This window comes from Balaenoptera physalus (assembly GCF_965194825.1).
Source record: "Balaenoptera physalus genome assembly, chromosome: 15".
NCBI classification, from domain to species: Eukaryota; Metazoa; Chordata; class Mammalia; order Artiodactyla; family Balaenopteridae; genus Balaenoptera; species Balaenoptera physalus.
The window spans coordinates 68,739,988-68,757,176 of NC_138894.1; the positions used below are offsets into that span (position 1 = coordinate 68,739,988).

Consider the following 17,189-nt stretch of genomic DNA (forward strand, 5'->3'; position numbering starts at 1 on the left):
GTAACAGTAATCGCACACTTACGTTAAGTGTATTATGCGTCTATATAACATCTGAAGTGCTCTTCATTAATGCCTTCAAGTTTTGGATCACAGTCGGAAAGAGATGGGTGCTGTCATTATCCCTATTTTACGGATGAGGAAATCCAGCATACTGACTTGTCCAAGGTCACAGGGTTAGTAAGTGGTGGACCCCAGATTCAAACCAGGTGTTCTGGCTCTAGGGTCACACTCTCAGCTTCTGTGCAGTACAAAGCGCATTGTAATGGTACCTGTTTTGCAGTGATTGATAAGGGACAGTTTATACAATGTCAGACCGTGGAGACAGTGTTGTCAAAGGGAACAAGAACACTGACATATTTACGTAGCCTCTTTTCAACCCAAAGATACTATGAACTTCTTCAGAGTAAGCTGGTTCTCACAATATCTTTGTGAAGCGCTAAGTACAGAATGTCTCTACCTATGTTTTCACAAATGGAAAACATGAGGTGCAGAGAGGGTAAGTGGCTTATCTAAGTTTACATAGCAACCCAGTAGCAGGCTGGGAACAGAACAGAACAGAGGTGCCTGACCTCCTGTCCAACACTCTATCCATTAGTCCACACTGTCTTCTCAAGTTTCACCTCCCGTTACCATGCAAGAGAGACCAAAAATAAGTGTTTTATGTGCCACTGATAAGATCAAGAGTTCTACATTTTTATCCACCTGCTAAAAGAGGCCAGGGATTCAACTCTTCACAGGTAGCGAGCAACTAGGACTTATTAAAGAGATGCTTTCATCAGCATTCTCCCAGTGAAAATCTGTATGAAGACGGTGTAGCACATTCTCTATTTTTATTACAGCACATTTGGAAGAACATCTCCCTGAAATTTTTATCTAAGATTTCCACTGCTGTGAAATTTCTAATTTCCTTCCACGACTAAAGTATCCTTTCTGACAGGTAACTGTAAACATCAAAAAGTGGTTTAGTTTTAGGCAAGTTTTAAGACTTAGTGAATTAAATATAGTAGCGCTGCTCTCCTCCATTCTCTTAAAATTTACTGTAAATATCGTCGGTTTTTAAACCTACAGTCTCTCCTTTATCACTACTCTTGTTATATACCCAAGATAATAATTCTGTTTCAGCCTTTAGCCGTAAGACTGCTGAGGTTTCGTCAAAATTATTCTAACCACAAATATAAGATAGAGCAGGGGACCTGGATCGTGTCTGAGTAAACCATACCACAGATGATCCCATCGAAGGAGGAGTTAGGTCTACATTCCAGAGAGTTAATAGCAAGGATCAGGGAAGGAGTCTAAACTCTTTGTCCAGTGCTTTAGTGCATGGCTTACGGGCAAGGAAATGTCTTGGGCACATATGCACAGACCCAAGCTTGTATTCTTTACTGACATTTAAGTTTATGAGAAACTTTTGCCTTCAGAAAGTATATGATGGAAAAATATACATCTGGGCAGATGACACTGACACTGAAAATACATAATAATCACAGGGCAGTATGGGATTTTATTTTCAGTGAATTTTAGGGATTTGTTAAGAGAATCAATGGTGATGTGCATACTATTTTTGGTACATATTATGATTAACGGATGGGATTAGGATTGTGCTCTGTGGCTAGAAAGTAAAAAAAAAAAGAAATTGGGTTGTTTGAGGATCAGAACGATACTGACAGTCCCACCCTTTATCCAAATGACTGTATCCACTAGGTAGCCAGCTCCAGGGGTACACCAAGCACACATTTCTTTAGCAGAAGAAATATATTCAACACGTTTCCCTGTAACATTCAGGATAACAGCTTGAGCTCAGTTTAACAAATGGAGGAAAAAATGCATAGAAGGGCTATTTAAGTAGGTGCTGGTTCTACAACGCTGTGTTGTAAATATTTTAGGTAAAACAAGTCCTCCTGGATGTCTTCCAGGCCTCAGATGATGTGGCAGAATGCAAAGAAGCCAAACATTGTTCTGTGCCTCTAAAATTAATATTTCCCCATTCATCGATAATGTACATTAGAGGGAAGAAACCGGAAAGTATGTAAGTTTCAAATTCTGACTCCCTCAATATTTATTAAAATAAAACACAGAAAAACTCAACAAAACCAATTTACTCTAAAACTATTCAACTGCCCCTCAATAGATTAGGCTGAACACAACACTCATTGTGATACATTAAATGTAGACAGAAGTCTAAATTATTTTTAAAAAGCATTTTAACACTAGTCATCTCACTTTATTACGTTAAATAAGTTTTGTTTTCCTTTTCAAATACAAAGTGGAACAAATTTTAAAAACCTTTTAAGGATGGTGGCGCATGTGTTTGGGGTACTTACTTACTGCTGTTGTCCTCTGTCACTGGAGTAACTGCTGATTTGTAACAGACACATATGCCGGCAACTAGCTGTCTCCTAACATTTTATCTAAAGTCATACGTTATGTACTATTCCCTTTCATCATTCTCTCAACATTTTAGTGCTCAGTTTCCTACCATGTGAGGCCATCTCTATTTTAGAATTCTGTAAACTATAAATTGTCTAGCAAAAACCCTGACATTATCATAAACGGATCTGAGAGTCTGCTTTCAGTACAGTATATTAATATGCAATCTCAGAACTGGTCCTGTTACTAACATCAGGGCAGTCTTTTGAGAATGAAGTGCTGCGAGTCTACTGAAATTCAATTTCTTATTCTACATAATGAACACCAAAGTGAGACACACTTGATACCATCCTGAATGAGAGTATTTCAAATCAACATTGCATTTACAGTCCTTAGAGAATAACCAAGAGCTGGTTAGACTTTTTGCATAGTTTCTATACAAGGAAGTTCTTGGTGGGGGAAGAGGTAAGTTTGAAGAGTCCAGAATCATGGTATCACAGTATGATTGTTTCTAATCCAAATAAATAAAGGAGCTTGAGGAAGTGTTAGTGAAATCTGTGAAACGTGCACTGTGCTTGTTAGAGCAGCCTGAAATTTGTGTATTGGGAATTGTTATTATCCCACACCTTCTTTAGTCTATGCCACAGTGCTCTGAATATGGAATATATCCTGATGGGTCTTGGCCTGAAGACCAGATGATTCTCATTTAAATCCTACTTTTCTGTGCTCTTAGATTACATGGGGGTACAATACTGACACGACATGCTAGAGAGTACTTGCTCCTCTAGAAGGATGACGGCGATGCCATGTCCTTGGAGAGTTTGGTGATTATCAGTTGAACAGGGGTCCTGCTAAGACTTTTGGAGACACATGCATCTGCCTGTTGCTGGAAGCAAAGAAAATGGTCTCCCTTTAAATTGGCTGGGCAGATATGTGTTAGTGGGCCTCTTTCAGAAGAGAGAAATGGTCTTGGATCTCCTTATTTAGGAGAATGAGAAAATGCTTGCACAAAGATGGATTTGGCGAGGGGAAATTCAGTGAAGTACTGCTTACAGGATCACCCTGAAATTCCATCTCATCTTGTATTGAATCAGCTGAGGAATTAAAGAAATACCTTAATGTCCTCCAAAGGAAGAAGGCTTGAAACAGCAGGAATTCATTGTCTTTGGCTACAACTATTTCTAAAGGGAACCCTGGAACCGCTTCTTTGTGGAGAAGAATTCTAGAAATATTTTCTGAGCCTAGAAGCAATAAAGAACAAAAATGGGTGTTTGTTATGTCTATATCCATTTGCTGTTTCCTACCCTGCATCTGGGTGGGAATCTCTACTTTCCTCAACCTGTCCTTTTCCTGAATGACTTTTAAAGACTTTCCAAGTACCTTATACTGTCCGGAAGAGCTATTTTTACAAGAACCCTTGGGTTTGTGTCAGGAATGCAGATGTTCAGCACCAATTCTTATCCCAAGTCTTAGAAAACAAAATTCTGGAAAAAAACTATTATAACTTGCAGTAACATAAGCAAACACATATTGGCTCTTTATTTTATGTTTAATTAAAATTAGGAATGGATATTTCTTTCACATCCTAGGAAGCCCAACAAACCCCTTATCAGTAAAAACATTTCCAGGAAAACACATTTTTCAAGATTTAGAGAACCTCAGACACTAAGTTTCTGAAGAACACCACCAATATTCTACACTGATGTTCAAGTATTTTCTAGAAGCAATTTTATCTGCTCACTGGGGATATTAAGGCACTGTGATCACAATTAATTTGGTCAAGAGTATAAAGTTGAAATGAAAATCACTGTTTTAACTCCAAGGCCACAGCACTAGACCATGAGGTAACATACATTTCATTATTCAGGGGGTATAAATGTGTTAAGCAAATGTAAGCTCTATACTTTCTTGCTTTTTGTTATTTTATTTTATGGAAAATTTTCCAAAAAGAGGAAAGGAAAGTAAGAAGTTGAAACTCCAATCCAACCTCTTAAGGTGTTGACTTAAAGTTTTAATATCAGTCCTGTCATCATCATATTGGATATTTCAACATGTTTGGGACAACAACAGAACAAAAAAAAATGTATTTTGACAACCAGTTATTTAAAAATGTGTAATAATAATGTTAATTTGCTTCTGAAACAATGTATATAATCACTGATTTTTATTTTTCAGATATAGCTTAAATGAAAATGTTAACAGATGCTTTTTGGTGTCTAAACTGTATTACTCCATCGAACTCTTGGTTTTGAATGAATACATACACGGTTCTTCTCATTACTTCTCTTGATTACTACGAGCTGTTTATCTTGCAAATAATACTAATTATCTCCATTGAGACATGTGTGAAGCACTCTTTCTGATTAGCAACCCTGGGAAGGCTGACAGCCAATTAGTAGCTCTTGAGTATGGGTGGGGGGTGGGCGACTCCGGAAAAGTACACTCGTGTAAGGCATACAGAGACACCGTGCTTAGGACCGTCTGCAGCACTGACTCTGTTAGGAGGGTAATATTAGCTCTGGTTTCAGACCTCAGTCGTCTCTAGGAGTACTGCTGCTTCCCCGTGCTGTGCTCTGGGTGAATGGCAGGCCTGGAGGGCCTGGCTGCGGGCAGCAGCTGTCAACCAGCACCCTAGATTCCTAGGAATCATACAAGTGCATGCACGCGCACACAGACACCCACAAACCAAGGAAAGTTTTCCTGGAAAAATCTCTCTATAGGCAAATTTCTAGAAAACATAGTGTTTTTTTAATGGCAGATATGTTCTTAAATTTCTTTTATAAGTTAAAAAAATTTCATATGGAAGTAATAAGATAAAGAAAGCTAATTCCTATCTGTCTCTTATTACTTCTCCTTTTGGGATTTATTAATGGTTTGCATACTTCACGTAGCTTTTCTGTGTAAATTCGCAAGCCTGCTTATTTGATTGCGAGAAACAAAGATGAACAATTATGTTGTCTTTTCAGACCTAATTCAGGCACTCTCTTCCTTAAGATTTCTTGGGGGTGGTGGGGGTAGGGGGAATGGCTGGACTTGGTTAAGCAATGTGAGTATCTAATAAGTGGGAAAATTCCAAAGCTTCACTTGGTTTATATGGCTAAATATATCAGGCCTCCTTATAGCCCACCAATTACTGGTAGCCTGTCCAGGGCCATAAAACTGGAGATAAAGTTGGCCAAGACAGAACCAAAGGAGATAGCTTATCTGTTTTACTGTGTCTTCATATGTCATTCTGTTACCACAGTGGCTTTTCAAATGTGACCATAACTAGTCAGAAAATCATTCAAATAAATCAGCAAATTGTTAACATAATTGCAGCCTAGGAAAAGGTAAAGATGAAATGTTCCCAAATGAAGCTAGAGGGAAAACTCTATTAATGTAGACAATAAGAAAAAAAAAAAGTTGAGGATACAAAAATTCCCTAATCTGGAAGTGGGAATTTCCATGGGGTATGAATGTGTATTTAAGAAAGTCTCATTAAGTCATGGAAAAAAATCTCCTACAGTTGGAATTTTCAAATTCTTTCAGCCACTACACATTTAGTTATCCTTTTTTTCCTTTGTATATATTTCTCATAACAACACCTACATCCTTGTAATTTCTAAAGTACTTATCTCAGAGCAGTTTCTTTATTTTAAAATGAATGGTGTGAAAATGTTCCCAAGACTTGTATTATTTTATGGGCAGATAGAGAAGCAATATATTTACTTTAGGCCTATTTATTAACTTTGTATGCTTTTCCAAGGAATCTTGGCTGTCGGTCATATTTTTCTTCCTTTACCAATCTCATGTTTAATAGGAAAAGACAGTACTACAATTATGTGATTATTAAAAGACCACAAAAAGAAAAATTAAAAAAAATTTTTAACAGAGAATAGGGATATCTTTTTCCAGGAATTCAGCTTGAGAGAGCTCACAAAATGATTGGATTCCAAGAATAATCTGGACCTTTTATACTTGTCTTATATTTTATCCTTATATTATTGTGATTGTTTATTTTCAGAGAGACTATATCTTGGTAACCTTTAACTGGGAAAAATGTGCCATATTTATAAGTACATGTGTATATGTGTATCTGCACATTTTAATAGCTATATTCAGCTGGGAGAGGGGTGTCAGATGGTCAGAATTCTGTTATTTCAACCTGCCCCTCTGGGAAATGGCTGAGGACCAGCGGGGAAGGATCTTCACATTAGGGGCAATGGTTTGTTCACTGTTTACAACTTCAGCATCTAGCCCAGTACTTGGCCCACTGTAGCGCTTAATGAATGAACAAAGAGGACAAAAAGACACCTGAGAACTGAAAGTCAGGACACATTTTTTAGAAAGAGCCCCACTCAATATTGTCCCCAACAGGCCGAATCTATAATTTCCTAACTTTTGTAGGATTGGACAGTATGTTCCTTAGGGTCTTCGTCAAGGCAGAAGTCCCTTGCACATAGTAGGTACTCAATAAATGAGCTCCACTGAAGTAGCAAGCTAGATCAGAAGGCTGTTGCGAACCTGACACACTAGTAACAGTGAAAACTAAATGCAAGTCCCCAAACCCAAACAGTCTAAGACGAGGTACTCGGTAGCCTATGAAATGGTTAAATTATGATCTGCACTTCTGGCCTAACAAGGCACAAAAGTACACAGAGCACTGTGAAAGGCCTCCCTTCAAAATTCTTAACATAAAATCTGACACCCCAAATTTCAATTATCTGGGGAATCCATTTCTGTGACTACCTCACTCCTTGATGGTGCCAAATAAATAAAGCGTTATTAAAATAGTCCTGAAAATAACCTGGCACTCACTCAACTCGGCAGCTCACCTCGTACTGGATGAAGGATGGGTGCTCGTGCCGAAGGCCCAGCAAATCTGCCTGCTGATTAAGCAACGACCGGCAGGAATCAGAGTGAGACGAGGGAAGCGTGTGGATGAGAAGGCACAAGTGTTGACGATGGTCTATCTCGGTGCTGGGCACACTCAGTGGAGACTTGACTACCACTGCTCAGGGCCTGCAGCCTGGCTGGGTGTGAATGACGCTGGACCCAAGGCAAGCGTGAGGATAGAGACGTCTGGGGAGACAGCTCAGCACTCTCGGGTGGAGCTGTTTCCCCAGGTGGGAGAGGCAGGAACGGACAAGGGGAAGCAGGCTTTCCAAGAGGTCAAACAGCAAGGTCAAAATTCCAGGCCGAGGTTCGCGGAAAGAACCCGGATCAAAGGCTAGGTCACAAAAGATAAAAATAACAGTAACTGGGTCTCAGTAATGAGAATGGAGCCAGGAGCAAGAAAAGCTTTGAATCTGAGCCACGATGATCAAATACTTTGATATTCACTGACTTATTTTCTTCACCCTCTCCCTCCTTACGATAAGGGTCTAGAGAAGCAATGCCAAGGACAAGGACTTGGGGTTAGAAGACGGAGCTTGAGTCCCTGTTCTTTCATTATCTTACACATGATGCTGAACCTCTTTGGGCTTCTATAAAGTGGGAATTCCCACTCTTCCTACCTCACAAGATCATCGTAAGACTCAAATAAGATCGTAAAGAGGGGACTATTCCATAACCTCGAAGTGTTAACAGAATGTTACTTGTTGCTATAGTTATTGTTGAAATGACTATCCTGCCTGCTTAGAGCTAGAACTGGTCTCAGATGATGGCTCAGTAAATGAATTATGAGTCCTTTTGCAAGCCTCAAATGTTCAGCTGATAAATGCTCTGACAACTGGCTTGGCATTCTGAATCCTGTCCATTGTAACTTAAGCATCACTTCTATCTCCACTGATAACATGAAAAGCATCTGGGATGTGGGTGGGTCCATGACATCCTTTCACATGGTCTGGTAAGCTTTGGAGGGTGTTAGTGACTGGCCACTGGCGCCTTTCACATTTGCTGAGTTGCAGTCTGAGTATCATTGTTTCGACTTTTGACTGTGTCCATGGTGTCTCGAAGAGAAGAGAAATCTCTTCGTAATCAGCTTATCCAGTGTGAGTTGAAACAATGCTTCTGTGTGCCTGGCTGACCCCATGCTTCCTCTCTCATGATGGGTGCCTTGCTGGATCTTCGAAGATGAGGACAAATTCATCACAGTACAATTTATACTGTTTTGGTAGTTTTGCCAGTGGTTCTGCCATCCTCAAGTTGAAAGAGGATATGGAAAATCCGTCTCTAAAAGATGTCTTTGATCAGCAAATCTTAGTTTCAGTAAGTCAGTGACATGAAACTTATGTCAATAATAAGAGATAATTCAACCAGTACTTTCTTAACAATAATACTGGTGGGGGTGGCCATGTTTGAAACAATAATGTCCTCAGTGTCTCTGTCACAGCACTGCGGAACACCCCTATTGCTTTCATCTGGTCTAAGATCTCCATGGAATCTTTTTAAAACTTGGTTCCCAGAAAGCATGGGAGAGTCACAGTCTTGAAAAGATCCAAGCTTGCTGCCCTCTTGCAATATGCAAGGCCTGAGGCCAGCCCAAACTGACAGTTTATTATCTCTGAACATTTTTTTAGTTTCACGAACAAAATAGAGACTCCCTGAACTGCTTTAAAATGTGAGCTGATTTGCACGGCAATAGCTTTCCAATTAAGGTGAAAAGGAACACCATTTTGTGTTGTCCTTCAAATACCCAAACTATGGGTGGCAGGACCACAGTGCAAGGCACCGGCGCAGGGGCACCGAATACATAAACAAGCATTAAATATACTTTGCTGGATTCCAAAGCAGACCCAAGGCAGTCTCAAATTATATATGTATACATTTTTAAAGTGAGGAAATGAGGACCAAGGTAACTTTTAAGTAGAAAGAATACGCTGCAGCCAGGGATGAGGTCGGCACACAGGGTGCATGCTGTGAGGTCCTGCCTGGTCGGGGACGTGGCTTACAGACTCATCTCTCAGTCTGCTCTAGCAGTCAAGGGGAAAAATCAAACCCAGAGCGCTACATGACTCTCAGGGTCCCCAAGGACCAAGCACTTGTTGGTCTTAGAATGTTCTTGGGGATTCTTAGTCTTGGTTCATGATGCTGCAGAATGAGAGCTGGAGCCTTGAACCGAATCTTATTTTCGACTGGCAGCGAGTATTAAATTCTGTGGTGTCCAATGGTCTGGATCCCTGAATTGGGCTCTGTTTCAAACGCATGTGATAAATCCAGCTAATCTCTTAGATGTGAAAGTAAAATTCACTGGATGTGTAAACAGGTATCCTGTAGACATACATGGCAAGTGAAAACTTGGTCAAACTGCTAATAATTCAACTCGAATTGAAAAATGTGTAAAATGCAATGCATCACTATCCTCTCATGTTTCGAACAAATTTCAAAAAAGTTCTAACTGTTCATTATTGCTTGTCCCATATCAAATTTGGATTAAACTGATGGTATGACCCCGGACCAAGATCTGGCCCTGCCAAGCCCCCGGGGAACAGATTTCCCAATCTGCACGGTGATGGATAGTGAGCGTTTCGCGAGTCTCAAATGCAGAGGATGACAGGTGGGAACGATCCAGCTCCCTGACACCTCAGCAGCCACCTGTGACGGGAGATCCATCAATGGGCAAGGGATGTTCTTTAGTAGACATTTTCATTCCTTCGCTCTGCCCTGCTATTTTACAACAATATTGCAGCAGATATTTTATCTTCAACAATCGGCCAGACACAGCACAGAAAACACTTCAATAGGGCCTTTAAAAACAGTTCACTGGGTTGCTCACCATCTCTAATAGTAACCCTCATGTATTAAACAATGTGAAATCATTTTGCTCATTTAAGGTTAAGACTATACAATGAGACAGTTTAAAATGGTACAATCAGAAGTGGAGTTCGAGAACTAAAATATTAGAAATAAATTATATTGGAATCACCACTTTTAAAATAGTTATTTCTAAAGGGGAATTATTTTAGTCTAATTTATTTGAAAATAAGTTTGAATGGAACACCTGCAATTCCACAAAAAGTTGTAATATAATAGATGACCATTTAAATATATGCCTCTAGTCCCTAGAAGTCATACAAATACTATGTGGTAAGTGAAATGATTTCTTTTTCCAATAAACACACCAGGAATTGTACTTAGAAATAAGTGTTACTGCTAAAAGCACTCACTTTTGTGGGCTATATACTTGTGCTAAAATGTTGTTCATGTTAAAATTCTATTTGAAACTTCTCTTCAGAATTGCTTTCAGAGGAAATTACAGTGTCATAGAAGACAGAGTGCCTTTACTTTACTGTCACTTTTTGCTTCTTCTGAAAAGTTTTACCTAGCTAGATCATCCAGCCTTTCCACCAGACTTAGATGTGAATGACTTTGACTATTTCCTAGAGTCTAATAAACCTTTAAAATCAGGGGTTTACAAAGCTAAGAATTTTCAAAAGGATCTGCGGCAAGCTGCAATGTCAGTTTCAACAGAGAAGTACCAAAAATATTCTGAACGACGGTATTCTTGGAATAGCTGTACAGTTCCCATATAACTATTTTGAAAGGTAAAACACTTCACTTGGATATGTAAATCTTGGTTATGTTTAAAAATAATTTCATTATGTTAAAAATAATTTCACTACTTTATAGTTGGACCTTGCATTGATGGGAACAAATAAACAAGCTTCATATAAAAAGTGCTGTCAGGTGCTTTAAATACAGGTGTGCTGAGACCTATCCGTTCCTTAGAATTGAGGCAAACAGTGGAAGGAGATGAAGATGAGGATTTTAAACTAAGATGGTCTAATAAGCCATGGCTAGTAAAGCAGGACATCTCTCAAAACGTAGACAATGTGATTACCAGTTGAAATGCTAAATTCTATTAGGTTGACAAAAGCTAAAAGGAAACCAATTCTGCTACTTCTGGTCAATGGTTGTACCCTAAAGAAAATGGAATCTTTCTTTTTAATGTCCATAAGCCTTTTCTGAAGGGCATGTCTCTTAATAACCTTCATTAACTTCTGTTTGGTTGCCTAAGAGTTGTCTCTTATCCAAAAAAAGTTTAACACAGTCTCAGTAGAGATTGTGTTTATTTAAGCTTGTTGGAAAAACATTCCTATCATTTCAAGAATGACTAAATATTTTTCATTCACATAGCTGGCATTCCAGACTCTGTTTTCCTGCCTCTGTTGATTAGATGAAAATTAGCAGGCCCAAGTCTGAACTATTAGATTCGATTATGATCTTAGTAGGAAAATTATGAGACTCCTGGCAATAATGCCCATTTAGGTATGGGAAGTAAACAGCAGAGGAAATAAAGAGGAACCTGCCCCTTGCAGGCCACTTCCACAGGGAAATACTTAATAGCTGGGACTGCCAAATGCTGGAAAATCAGAGGCAAAGGTTTCTCTAATCAAGTGTTTCAGAATCAGCTCTGAACCACACCATTCTAATGTTATTTGAAATACCTAAAGATATTTTAAATCCCCAGAGAAAATAAAAATACTATGAAATTCATTCATGAACAATTTTGGATGCTTAGGTTAAAGGACACCTAGGTTGACACATGGTCATCTGCTATGCATTTGTTACCCCACATATGACCTTATTTGGACAAGCCAAAAAACACACTGTGCTATATTTTAATTTCCATTTATGGAACTAGTTTCCAGGACACTTAAGAGTTAAAGGATGAAACAACATGCCTAACAGTCTTTGAAATATTACGAATATTTTATTATTCTTGGCCTACTAATAATAGCATAGTATATGGCACTGAAGCAGTACCACCCATAAACTGAGTTTTGATCCCTGTTATGTACCAGAACATTAATATCATGTGACCCTGTGGCATCTTTGACTTCACTGCCTCTGGGGTCAGCCAAACTATGTTTGATTCCTTGCCACAGAAGCAGTAGCTTAATCGTTTGAGATACTGTTTGGTGAGGAAGTATTATGGGCAGGGCTGGAAACATATTTTCTTGTTTCAAGGAATTCCCACCCAGATATGTGCCTGGTACAGACTTTTCCAGCAGCCCAGTAGAAACCTCATTTGAAGGGTGGCTTGATTCAAGCCATATCAGAATTTATGGAAAGAATATAGTGCTCCCATAAAATTAGTATTGATGAGGAGGAGGACAGTCTATTTCACAGCTCAAAGACCTCCAGCTCCTTAGAGGACCACAGCGTATGATCTATTGGGTGAGCTGATGCTGAAGTGGCTCCTTAAATCCACAAGGTCAAGAAATGCCTCATGGCCTCTCTTCAACACTGTCCCAAGTAGGACCAGGATTTCCCAAGTAAGGGATCCAAGAAAGCCAGTCGGCAGGAAGATAGTTGATGGCACAGCTATCACATTCCATCCTAAGTCAAGAGAATTAGAAAGACTCCATGGACAGGGAGTCAATTTTTATTCCTCCACTTCAAGAGTTGGTTAAGTCCAGGTTAGCAGAATCACAAGGCCTGCCTGAAACTCAGCTCAGTTTCAGACAATAACTCTGCAAGTAACTTTCATTTGAAGTTCTTATTATGGAAAAAGTCTTTAAAATACTGAAGTAGATAGAATAATATGATGGACCTTCATATACCCGTTACTCAGCTGTGACAATCTACAAATAACTCTTTTATTTCCTGTATGAATTTGGAAATGGATTTTGCTTTTGTTTCAGAGAAACAGAAATAGTACAAAGGAAAGTACCCATTGTGGTTGGAAAGTACCCAACCACAAGCATGGAATTTATTTACTAGCAACTCAAATCCTAATATTGACTGCTAACTTATAAAATATTACCTATGTTGTTTCTAGTTCTTGAAAAGTGATACTCTTGGCGTTGGCTCTGAAAGCCCCAGGGTCATCAAAACCATCAACGCATCCCAGCTGTAGACTCTGCACATACTGGGCCTAAAGAACACTCAGGTCACAGTGGCCACCTGGGCAGGGTCCAGCCACAGCCCAAGATGAGACAGCAGATCAGATCTGACATCAAGAATAATCAGGGATGATGAAATTCTTATCTCCTGCATCAGGTGGAGATGGCCTCACACTTGTCCACATATCTTGCATTTTTCTTGTTGCGTCATCACGGTCATGTCATTACATCATGCAGCCAGTATTTCCCTCCCCAACACCTTATCTTACTTTTAATTATAAAACAAACAGATATTTTTTTTCATGGAAAATGGCACCCTGTCCTCAGGGTCCCTCTGACATTAAGAATCAACTTAGATAGGATTTATACCTGGCATTACTGGGAAATCAACTAGCAAATTATTCTCAGTACCTAACTGTGATATTAAAAAAAAAAAAATGTCTAGCTGAAAACAAGGCAGTGGCACTTACACACTCTCAGGGCAGGTCTTAAGAGCAGTACATTAAATGTGACAGTGAGCATTAGCCTTGGAGGGTCTGGAGAAGGCCCACTTTAATTCTGTGATTCTGGACTTCAGGGGCTGAACTGAGAGAGGATAAACCACAGTTTACAAACCAGTCTTGGAAGGCTGCCCCTGGGTGGGAGTCGAGAGCTAAGTGCTCATGAGGAGGGTGAGAAGTCAATCTGAAGCTAACTGGTCCAACTCACCTGTAGGCGTCTGGACCCACCGTGTGCCAAACATACTTCGTATAACACTGCTTTCTGTTCTCAAAGTGCACTTTCAAATAGAAGCATTTACACATTAATCTTTCTTCAGTTCACCAGAGGTCAGCATCTGACCCCTTTAACAGCACTGATTAAGGAAACCCTCTATCAGGGTCTGCTGTCTTACTCCAGTCTTTTCCCCCTTCGCTAACTCACTCACTCATCATCCATTCATTAACCATTTTTGAGCACCTACTTACATGACAGGTGCTGTTTTAGGGATTCAAAAGCATATGGTAAATCCTAGCTCATGGGGGACGTAGCCTCTTTCAGGCTACTGGTCAGTAAGTGCACTTTGTCTCAGAGGCAGAATCCTTGCAGGGGTCCAGAGCCAGGGCTCTGGAGATACACTGCTCTGCCACTTCCGAGCTGTAGGCCCTTGGGCAAGTTACATGACTTCTGAACTTTGGGTTCTGTGATCATATATTGGGATGGCAGTACCTGCACAAGAGGGCAGCTGTGAGGACCAAATGGGCTGACGCTCTCAAAGCACTGAGGCCTGGCTCCCAGTCACAGTGTGAGAGAAATGTCAGCTACTCTCATTAAGGGCTACAAAGAAGATGATGCAAATGGTGCTAGATGCCGAGGAAGACAATTCTGCTGCCCTCCTTTTTTGTTTTTAGTTTGTAAGAAAATAAGGACGTATCTCCCATATAGATGCTTAAACTGCAAACTTTATCTGCTATTCCATGTGTTTCCATTCTAGCTTTTTACAAGGGCCAGAAAATAAAAATAATGCAATTGATGAGCAAGAGGAGATGTAGAGAAAAGCCAACAGCACAAAACATAAGAATACAATCCGTTATAGACTTACAGACCGGGATGGCTTATCTGTGTACCTGAATTGGGTGTTGACACTAACTTGCTAAGACTTAATCAAGAGAGTACTTAAGTGCCAATTTAAACAGCACTCAGGTACTTGTGAATTGAGTTAGCTGTCAAGTAACAGCATAGTCTTTAAGGGCCCCCAGGTTCACATTCCCAGTCCTCCAGGAGTAACCAAGCACATTATGTTGTCATTTGGAAGGTATGTATCTCTAATAACAACAGCAGTCACAACAAGGTTCCTCCTCCCTGAAGGTCCGAACACACTATATTTGGTGATGCAGTAATTTATTTAGGAAGAATCTAAACCCACAATCCTCGTGTGGGGTCCCTTTCATCAAATTTCAGACTCTGACTACGTACCTTGGGACTGTAGCTAATAAGGGTGAGAGCCAACATTTGTTATGCAATTGTGTACAGAGGAATTTACTGTGTATAAGCTGCATAAATACCCGTCTTTCTGTTTCCTCCAAATAATTCTGGCTGATTATTTATTACCCAACAATGCCTTGTTTTTTTCTTATTTTGTCTAATCCTTTGGCTCTTCGGAAATCATTTGAAATTCTATTTAAATAGGCTACTGAATAACTGCTGAGAAAAATATTTTTGAATACTTCCAGAGTCTTTCTTGGATCCTGAAAACTAAGCAATAAGATTTATTTGCCTTGCATTATTTTGCAAGTTTATTATTATTAATAAATAAGTTTATTACAATATTATTCATAGATAATAATAAACTTTTACGATCATTATCCTAAGCTGTACACTGTTTTTTTTATCCCCATGCCAAAAGAATCTTTTGTCTTCTGAACACATCTTAAAATGAGGGTGTCACTGGAGAGTAAATGCAGTCTTACGTGAAACTTATTATTTAACTGACTTTAAAACAAAAACAAGAAACAGAAGATAAATTAGTTCTCTGAGAACTAAACAATGGAACCTTCTGCAAGGCTGAGACCAGCAGAGCCTAACAGCTTGGAATAAAGATGCCGAGCCTGGTGAAGTGAAGGAGACAACCTGAACGTGAGGCCTGAGAAGCAAATCGAGGATGGGTCTCAAAGGCATCCTTCCCCCGAGGTCCTCAAATTCAGGGGAGAGGGCAGGTGGGAGATCACATCAAAAACACCTGGAGTAGTTGTCAAACTGCAAATGATCTCCTCCCCTGTCATCAAACTCCTGTGTGTCCCAACACAGGGCCAAAAGCCAGAGATGAAGAGAGATGTGAGGGAACTAGAAATAGGGGCAGGAGGAAACTGAGCTGACCTCTGGGAGCAGAGGAAGCAGACAAAAATGTAGTTGAATCTGACAGACTTCAGTTGATCCCAGCTCAGCCACATATTGACAACTGACCTTGGGAAAAATTATCTAAGTCTCTCTAAACCCTAATTTCTTCATCTTTAAAATGGTATAATAAGGCCTTTGGCAGAGTGTTGATGCGAGGATTAAATGAAATCAGGTACAAATAAAAAGCACTTACCCCACAGCACCTGAATGCAGACATTCTGTTTTTCCTGGTTTAATTTAAAACAGCCTAAATAGTTTCTTTGACGTTTACTAGGAATTGTCCCTTATTTAGCTTTGTGTCCGATGTGGTATCTGGATTACGGAAGGTTCTTAATAAATTTTTTGGAATTAATGGCTGACCCAAACTGTCACTCTTTTCTCAAACAGTGGAAGATAAGATTACAACGTGACCCATGTTGCAGAGACCAAACTCTAAGTCATCAAACTAACATCTACTTCCTACCCAAAATCAGTTTCTCATACATATAATATATATTTTTGTCTATTCACCAACTGCTTCCCTTCTCTACTCACCACAATGGATATGCTAATGATGGCCAAAGATGAGCGCAAAGGATTTTCCTTTCTTACTTTTAGAAAAAAGGCCCTATTTTTTTTTAACAAGTTTTTCAAAGTCTTATTTTCAATCTAGACTCAAGACTCATGAAGTTAAAAGGGTTACTGTTTACTGGATTTATATGTATGCTTTTAATTTTTCTTACATTATCATGCACATACATATACTTAAATATTTCAAACCAATAACAGATTGCCCTTAATTCTCAGGGATAGATGTTCCCATATTTATCTGCTTCAGCAGGGCATCTTTCCTTGTAAAGCTGACCGTACATCATCAAACATATTATCGCACACTCCTTTTTCCAGCACTGAAATGCTGCCTTTAGGGGATAGGAGGAGTGTATGTGTGAGGTGGGTGGGTGATTTCCACAAAATTGGTCATCTGGAAGCTATAAAGTTTTGGAGTGTGGCAGCTGCATTCTGAGTAGAGTAATGGTGAGGGAATTGGTGATGTCAATAGAACCAGAATCCTCCAGCTTAAATTTTTATATGATTTTTAAGGCCTTTAATAATTCTAACCCCTCAGAAGTTAATGAAGCCAGTCAGGCAAACTCTGAAGTCTGAGTTGATTAAAATTTTGGTAGAAGAAAAAAGACTTCT

General features: G+C 39.5%; 1 protein-coding gene and 1 long non-coding RNA gene across 3 annotated transcripts in view; both read right to left on the reverse strand.

Annotated features, from left to right (window-relative positions):
* Positions 1-17,189, reverse strand: part of CRIM1 (cysteine rich transmembrane BMP regulator 1) — a 205,186-nt gene that overhangs the window by 54,232 nt on the left and 133,765 nt on the right. The window lies entirely within an intron of this gene.
* LOC309644297 lies at positions 3,460-16,472 on the reverse strand. The gene is made up of 2 exons (XR_014254360.1): positions 7,182-16,472; positions 3,460-3,608 (listed from the first exon to the last, which is right to left on the reverse strand). It is a non-coding gene; the product is annotated as an uncharacterized lncRNA (long non-coding RNA).